General features: G+C 37.6%; 1 long non-coding RNA gene across 1 annotated transcript; it reads left to right on the forward strand.

Annotated features, from left to right (window-relative positions):
• Nucleotides 1-562: 562 nt before the first annotated feature.
• On the forward strand, nucleotides 563-7,555 carry LOC117632661. The gene is made up of 3 exons (XR_004586502.1): nucleotides 563-745; nucleotides 6,894-6,901; nucleotides 7,545-7,555. It is a non-coding gene; the product is annotated as an uncharacterized LOC117632661 (long non-coding RNA).
• The last annotated feature ends 1,667 nt before the right edge of the window (nucleotides 7,556-9,222 follow it).

The raw sequence follows: 9,222 nt of genomic DNA on the forward strand, positions 1-9,222 counted from the left end.
TTTGTGGATGATTGGCTTGTTTGAAATGATTGGTTTTTGAAAATGATTTTTGGCTGATAATGCATTTGGATTTTTGGACTATAGTTTATATTTTAAAGCATAAACTATAGTTTTTTTAAAGAATAAAATATAGAAAATTTTGAGTAGTTTAGACAATAGTTTTTGAGTGCTGCTAAATGAACCCTAAAATTAACTTAGTACACCCTACTATAAATGTATATATTGAATTACTGATTTACCCTAATATAAAATGACCAAAAAGGATATATGGAATTGTGAAACAAATATAATTTTAATAAGTATACCATTCTAACCATATTCAACCCTAATCAAGAGATTACTTGGTGCCTATCTTTATGATCTGTGAGTCAGAATGGCTTGGAGCAGATGAAGCCTTCCTTCTTTCTTTTCAAAACTATTTCCCTGCATATTGATTGGAGAGCTTCTTGCTGTTTCTTGATGTGAGTAACATGTTTCAATCTATTATGTACACTTTAGAATCCAATTAGTCTTTAATTTTGCATATAAGCTTGTATACATGGTGTAACTGTGTGCTCCTGCGTGCTTCTGACCTCCACTCAAACTTGAGCCTCTTGGTCCTATGTTGGTTTCGTATCCATCTGGGAGATTTCTGATAAATTCATCTGCATTTGCAGTTCGTGCTGCATCCTCTACCATTTTCATGTTAATTTTTGCCAACAGATCCCTGTACCCAATATTTTCAGCAACTGTTCCTGAAAAAAGTGTCTAATACATACAAAGTTACCAACATAATATTATGATTTGGACAACAAATAAAATATTATAAAAGATTTATTAAAAATAAAGAAGAAAGAAACTGTATTTCGGTGACACATCTACAGAAACTGTATTTCGGTGACACATCTATAGGACAACTTTTAGAAGGGTGCTGAAAATCATATGAAAAGTCAAAGATTTATAAACATTATTAAAAAAAATCAAGCTGAGAATCAACTATAAAATAATGCTACAAGTATTAAGGTGTATCAGGGGTATTTTTGGTAGTTCCATAGGGTGTACTTAGTTAATTTTACATTTTAATTAAAATATTAGTGTGTACTTAAATCATAGGGTGTACTCAGTTAATTTTATGATTCGTTTAGTAGTACTCTAGTTTTTTTAAAACTAGTATGAGATTGTTTAGAGTAGTTTAGACTATAATTTATATTTTAAAAAGGCAAAAAGTCATTTTTGGTCCCTATAGTTTGTCACTTTTATCACTTTGGTCCCTGTTGTTTCAATTTGGTTAATTTCATCCCTGCTGTTTAAATTTGAAGCAATTCAAAGATAATTTTCAATTTCTGTCAAATTTTTTAAACTTCTGTTAGTTGTGAAAGGATAATTCAGTCAAACAAATTATTAAAAAATTTCATTCATTTTAAAAATAAATAAATAAAAATCTCAAATTGAAAAACAAAAAACAAAAAACAAAAACAAGCGAGCCAAACCCAACCCACCTCCCCGTACTCATCCCCGACACGACGCACCCAGATCCACCCCTCTCTCCTCTCTATCGCTCCACCAGATCTGACAAGCTAATGGAGGCGAGGCCGACCAGGTCGTAATCCAACCAACCCATCGATAGAGCTCTGGGAGAAACTCGACCCACATCTGTCATGGCTCTGGCTCTGACGAGAAAGAGGAGGACGACGTCACCATGGGTGAGTGGAAGACACGCTTGTCAGTTCCTCCCACCCTGATCGAAAGAATTGGACACCCAAGAGGAGGCTCAAGAAGAAACTGGATGGAAGCTTGTTAATGGAGATGTTTATAGGGCTCCAATAAATTTTTTCTTACTTCGCGTTTACGTTGGGACGGGGTTTCAGATCTTTGGAATGACACTCGTAACCACGATATTTGCATTGCTGGGCTTTTTGTCTCCTTTCAACCGAGGTCTCATGACTGCCATGGTTCTCTTGTGGGTTTTCATGGGCTTATTTGCTGGTTATTCCTCTGCACGGTTGTACAAAATGTTCAGCGGTATAGAGTGGAAGAGGAATACCTTAAAGACTGCCTTTATGTTTCCAGGAATTCTATGTGGTGGGTATTGGGGTTGGGGGAAGATGAGATGGGGATGGCGTTTTCTGGGTTTGGCTTTATTGTTCTTGTTTTTACTTTTTTGAATTTTTATTTTATTTGATTCTTTAAGATATATTTGTCTTGTTCTTGTTTTTTATGTTTTAAATTTTTGGAGCGTGGGGAGTTGGGTGGAATTGGGTTTGGCAGGTTTTTTTTTGTTTTGTTTTGTTGTTTTCAATTTGAGTTTTTATATATATTTATTTCTCTTTAATATTTATTTTTAAAATGAATGAATTTTTTAATAATTTATTTGACCAAATTACCCCTCTACAACTAACAGAAGTTAAAATTTTTTGACAGAAATTGAGGATTGTCCTTGAATTGCTTCAAATTGAAACTACAAAGACAAAATTGATCAAATTGAAACTATATGGACCAAAGTGATAAAAGTAGTAAACTACAGGACCAAAAGTGACTTTTTGCCTTTAAAAAAATCTACAAAACATGGAATTAGTGATATGAAAATTTCTAAACAAATTCTGTGATTTTTCCAAACAATAGAATTTATGATTCATGTCATTTTCTAAGTTTCAGACAGACGACACCCAAGTAATAGAATTTCAATTTAAGGAATTTAAATAAAGGAGTTTTAAATCTCATTATTTCAAAATTTCTACAAAAATTTAGATTACTTCATCCAAACACAGGGTTATTTCATTTCTTTTGGGTTGGGAATATGTAATATGATTGTAATGGATTCTGAGCCTCTGCATTTAGAGATCGTGCATTTACCCGCATTTCATAAAATCTAGACCATTTAAGTAATCCAATGCTTATGAGTATGTCACATTACCTACAATAAATTTGTTTTCTTTTTTATAAAACTGACACCGTTACCTCTATCTTCCTCTCCCCTCTCCCCTCTCAACTCCTCTCTCTCTCAGTTCTTCCTATGTCTTTGTAATCTGGTCTTTTTATTGGTTTCTTCTTTTAGTTTAATGTATAGTAATTGAAGTTGGGTTGTAAATCCTCCACTGAAGAAAATTAAACGACCAAGCCCATTTCCGCTGATGACTACATTTAGCGATAGCAATCAATTGCTGTAGTGTATTTGGAATTAGGGATGGCAATGGGTCGAATTGGGGGTGGGTATGTCATTCTCATCCCCATACCTGTTAAGCTTTTTTCCCCCATCTCCGCCTTCATACTCGCAATATTCATATCGGGGATTCCCCATCCCCACCTTCGTTGGGAAATGGGTTCCCCGACCTGCCCCATTAGAGAAGAAAAAACTAATATATAACTACTTAGTTGAAAGATAAAAAAACTTACTAAGACAAGATAATGAATATAAATAATACATACTTACAAGACAATATAAGAATTATGGCTTAAGATTTGCATAAATTATATAAGTATATAGTATAATAATATAAAATATAAAACTTAGTCGGTACAATCACTTTAATAGCATATTTATATACCTCATCAAAATATATATATTCTAAACGGGGAGGGTTCGGGTTGGGGATTAAAATATCATCCCCACCCCTCCCCAAACATCACACCCAAAGAATTTCCCGTATCCGTCCCTATACCCGTTTTTTGTCCTTCATACCCGAACTATTAGGGTCGAATCCCCACGAAGACCCTTACCTACGGAGAAAATTGCCATCCCTATTTGGAATTTGAAAGCTATCGATTGGAGGAAATTGCAACATTCATGACTTTGAAAGCCAAATTTCTTAAAAGATTTTTTAATTTCTCATATCAAGGTAAGGGTTTTTTTTAGAACAAAATTTGAAGGCCATTCCAATATCTTTGAAACATGTAAATCATCATCAGAAATGTATTGTATTGCAACAGAGGGAACATCTAATACTAGAAACAGCGGGAATTAAAAACATTCAGAAGACTAAACATATCTCTACTCATTCTCTCCCACTAAGAATAAACCGAGGGAATTAAAAACAACTTGGTTATGTGCATCTGGTGACATACTAAGAGCCATTCCAACCGCTCTATTTGGTTATGACTTCTTGGCTAGTTTAAATCAAGCTAAATCCAACTTTGAATATTGATTTCTTATATACTATAATAACAACATGGCATTTGCAGCAGGAATTAGCCAACTGATGCATTGAAAAAGAAAATGACGAATTACATTAACATATTATATATAAATATATAATTGTTCATCTAGACTTCAACTTCAGTAGTTTCTTTCGCAAGTATTTGAATAAGTTCAATTTTATTGAGCATGTTTCGCTTAAAACCAATACTAATTTCTCTTATCACTTTTATATTTTCCTCGTTTTATGCATGCAGAGACCTTTGATTATTCTCCAGTGGTGGGGCATGAATGTTTAGTCTGCTAGAATTTCCAGGTAAGGGGCCTTAGGAGGTTAATTTGGATGCCTTAATGATTACATTATCTAAAACACCCTCTCTCAAATGGATACGGAACTAGCTTGAAGGGCCAATATGGATGATTTACTACTCATGTTGTGTATGGATTCGTGCAATGTTGGAATAAAATCTCACGCAAACGTTGCACAAGTTGTATTACTGATGCAAGCCAAAAGCTGCGACAACGATGCCCTTATAATCAGTGGCGGATCCAGAAAGTTTTGAAAGAAGGAATAATAACATTTTAATAGGACAGAATTAAAAAAATAAAAATAAAGAACATATTAAAATAATTATTATAATGAAATATATATTACAATAGCTATAATCAAGTAATTGAAACAAAATAATCAATCTTAAAACTATTTTTATCTAGGCTGAGTTGCTAAAGAAATAAGAATAAGCTAGGGGAGGTTTGTAGAATTATACATACATATATGCTGCAGTGATCAAGACTCAACATTTCACTTTTAACTAGTTGGGCTGTAAGTTAGGTTTTTATTCATTTATTGTTTGTTTATTAATTTTGTCAGAGTTTGGGACTGAAAAGGAATTTTATTTCACCAAAATGGTAGAGTTTGACTTTTAATAAACTTCAGTGAAACGTGCGTTTCATTAAACAAAAATTAAAAGACGACGTCGTTTGTGAAAAAGAAAATTAGGGCATATAGTTATCTTCTTCCCTTCGTGAGCCATCGCCTCAGCCTCCATTAGAGACACCTCTGCAATCCATCGTGCACCTCGCATCGCCTTGAACCATGCTAGTATGTGTAACTTACCAAATGATTGGCTCCTTAAGGCGATTTCCAGACCCCTTACATAACGCTTTAAAACCTTGAGCACCTCCATGGATTTTTTCCGACGAGGGGAGATGCAGGTGCCACACTCATTGACATGATCAGCCACGCTCTCAGCAGCTCCACTTGCCTGATTCGTGACGTCTACCATCACATTTTTTTTTGAAGCAGATGAAATGTTGTTTCCCTTTGCTTTTCCAAGGAAGACTTGAGAAATGACCAAGATCTCCAGCCTAACGGATTTGATCAACCAGCTCACCACAAGTGGATGGACTTGACAAAAAGTTCATCTTGAGCATATCAGACATGCATGCATCCCCTGCAACTGTGGACTTATCCATCTTGGGATCAGCTGCTGACGTTGCAGAAGAGCTCTTCGCCTGGGTGGTCGCCGCCATCGTCACCTCCAAATATGTCAACGACGCTGAAGCTACTCCACGCTTGATTGCTCCTGTCTCAACTGTTGGATCATGATGGTTGGGTAGATGAAAAGACCTCCCAGTTCGACCTTCATCATTTGACTGGTGTAGACAACCGAACTTCGAAGAAGAATATCTGCGTTTCTTTGCCTCCCAGCAGGTGAACTAGATCGAGCACGGACTACTTCACGAAGCAAATCACGATCTCCAAACTCATCAGCAAGAGGCTTAAGGGGAACATCCCTAATGTTGCACATATCGCTAATCTTCTTGCTACCTGCACCAACAAGATGTTTGACCCTGGCAGATAACGCGGGAACAGCTCCTACTTGACTCTTCTCAATAGAAGGGATCATTGGCTTCTTCCTTAACGGTGACACATCCTTCACCCGCGAAGTGGCAGCTTCATTTCTTGAAGGCTTGACATCAGCCTTCCTTTTTGAGGGGCGGTCCGGCAGAACACTCTACCTATCTAGCCGGCAAATTTTTAGAGTCTGGACCATTCTTCTTTCATCTCTCAAACATCATGGGCAGGGGGCAGACTACCAACTCTTGATACTCGCTCAACAGCCACTAGCGGGTACCGCAACTTCAACTGTCTTTGGTTATCAGTCACGACGACAACCATCCCGGTCCTACCCAGTTGGTCCTCACAGTGAAAAGAGAGAAGATGAATAAAAAATATACGTGCTCGACTTACCTTAGGATGCATGGCAACTCCTCTCTTCGACAAGCAATACAAATTCTCCAAGATCTTTCTCAAGCTAGAAAGTAGAGAAGTTAAGTTTGCGATGTGAGAAAGAGTGAAGATAAGCCATGCATTTATACGAGTTGGACAACCCGGGTCAAGAAGGAATCGCAAGCTCATTCCTACTGGAGTCCAACTCCAAGAACAGTCAGAAGCCTACTCCAATTGGGAATCCGATCTGCAAAGGAGTCCAACTCACAGAATAAAGCCCAGACGCAATTGGAGAGCTGTAAAAATAATTTTATCTCCTGCATGCCACACAAGTGCCATGCAGAAGCTGGGGGGCATTTGTGGGAGCAAATATTTCAGTCTTCAATCGCGGCACGCCACGTGGAAAAGAAGATTATCTTTTAAATTAATTAATTGAACCATTTTATCTAGCCAATTAATTAATTGGGATAAATATCTTAATTAATAAGATATTATCTTTATTTAATAAGATAATATCATTAATTTAGATATTATCCTAATAAAGAGAAGATAATATCGTTAATTTAGATATTATCTTAATAAAGAGAAGATAATATCATTAAATCAAATATTACCTTCACTAAAGAGATATAATCAAGTCTGACTCGATCCTATGAACTTGGGTAAAGAATAAACTCAGCATATTTTCTACGAAACCCTATCCCCTAGGCTCCTATAAGTAAACGACCTTATTCATCATTCAAGGTACATCTAAACCTACTCCTAATACCCGAGAAAAATATCTTAAGCTCTCTCTCCCTCTCCACTCCATATTTTCTCTACACTGCTCCGACCACCACACACGGCTCCGGCTGCCCGGTTCACACCCTACATACAACTCCGTACCATTTGCTTAGCTATTGTTTTCCTACAAACACTCGAACTAATTTAGGCATCGGAGGGCCTTTGGCCAACACCCCCGGGGTGTGGTCTATTTACTCCAATCTTTTTTACAAGAAACGAGGAAGATATAAAAGGAATATCGAAGGTTGAAGGATCAAGAAGCGAATATTCTCCCGCGAGATTATTTACACAAACGCCACCATATCTATCAACCAAACTGTTTAAATCTTGAAATGTGGGATGGCCTAGTAAATGTAAGGAATAAGACAAATAACAAAAGATTTTTAAGTTCGCCAAATAATTTTCGTCTTCTGTAAGCTTGGAAACCAACAACAACGAGCTCAATAAGCGAAGCAGCAGACAAATCAAATGCATATCACCAGATTTTTCTCCCCTCCCCCCTTTTTGTTTTTTCACCCACACCCCTACCCCCCACCCCAAACCCCCACCAGCAGACCTTCCTCAACTTCCGCCGCCGTTGCCTCCCTTTTCTCCCTTATCTTCCTCTCTCTACCATTCGAGCTCCCTCATCACCTCTGTGTTTTTAAAGGTATTTCGCTAAATTACCCCATGAATTTGTACCTAATTATTAATTTACCCCCATACCTAAAAAAAAAATTAAGGACTTGAACTAAATTTTATTCTCAATTTCCCTCTTGCCGTCCAAATTCTCAACATTTCATCCAATTTTATGTTAAATTATTGGAAAAAATTAAAGAAAAAATAGAGAAAAAAAAAACAAAAAAAAACAAAAAAAAACCCTCCCCACAGCCGTAGCCATCTCCCCTTTCGAAACCCACCCCAAGACCCAAGACCATCCATATCCCCATCGTCGCCGAATCCCCTTTGGCAACCCAACCCCGAACCCAAGACCACCCCATTCCCCACAGCCGCCTCCCCTCTCAGTAGCCTACCCTCCCACAACCACCACACTCTCTCTATCTTCCCCCTAATTTTTTTTACTCTACACAGCCAATTATCACAGCCAACCCTTCATCTCACCAACCCAGAATAATAACTCCCCATCCCCAGCTCAGCCATTCCAATGCTCTCTCTCTGTGCAAACATGTCTAATTTTTTTGTTGGACCTTCTATCTCTACCCAAACCCTATGTTGCTTCAACAACAACCAATAAAACAAACCATCACCCAAATTCTCAATTGAAATCCTAGCAGGCAGTGACAACCCCATTTCCTACCCTAGATCTGAACCCTACTAGCATCGCAACCTAATGTCCACCATCGCCACCCTCTTTCTTGATCTCCAACCAACCTCCATGCCCCACTTCAAATCTGGGTTGTTTGAAACCTAGAGCCCTTTCCTCAAACCCCTCTTTCTCGCACAAACTCATGAAATTTGCACCAATGGGTTGCAGAAGGGAGAGGCGGAGGTGGAAGGGATGGGTGGGTCTCACCCCTCTGTTTATAAAATAATTTGGTTTTTGTTATAAAATAGAATAATCAGAGAATATGAGAAGTACCACTAAATATTGGGAGTATATATGGAGTGGAATTATATTTGCTCTTTGTGGTGTTTACACTGACAGAATTTCTTCTTACATAGAACTTACTCTCTCTTTTCTTCTCTGACTCTGACTCTCTTCTCTTCTAATTGGTTGTGTCATTTTCAACTGAAAGGGAAGCCTATTTATAGGCAATTCTAATGGCCTCCCGAGGATGTACAATGCATCTCCAAACCTTCCTTTTCCAAAACCATCATTTCCCCTTTTGACTACCATACTCAACACCATCATTTCTCTTTATGTGGGCTCCACCTATATTATTTACAACACTCCCTCTTGGAGACCACATGCCCCTAGATTGGTTGCCTCATTAAAACCTTGCTTGGAAAAACCCAGTGGGAAAAAACCTAAGCGAAGGAAAAAGAGTACAACTTTATTTGGGACATAAGGGTAATGCCCTCATGTTGCCTCGTTAAAACCTTGCTAGGAAAAACCCGGTGGGAAAAAACCCTAGTCGAAGGAAAAAGAGTACAA

Source organism: Prunus dulcis, chromosome 6 (assembly GCF_902201215.1).
Source record: "Prunus dulcis chromosome 6, ALMONDv2, whole genome shotgun sequence".
NCBI lineage: Eukaryota > Viridiplantae > Streptophyta > Magnoliopsida > Rosales > Rosaceae > Prunus > Prunus dulcis.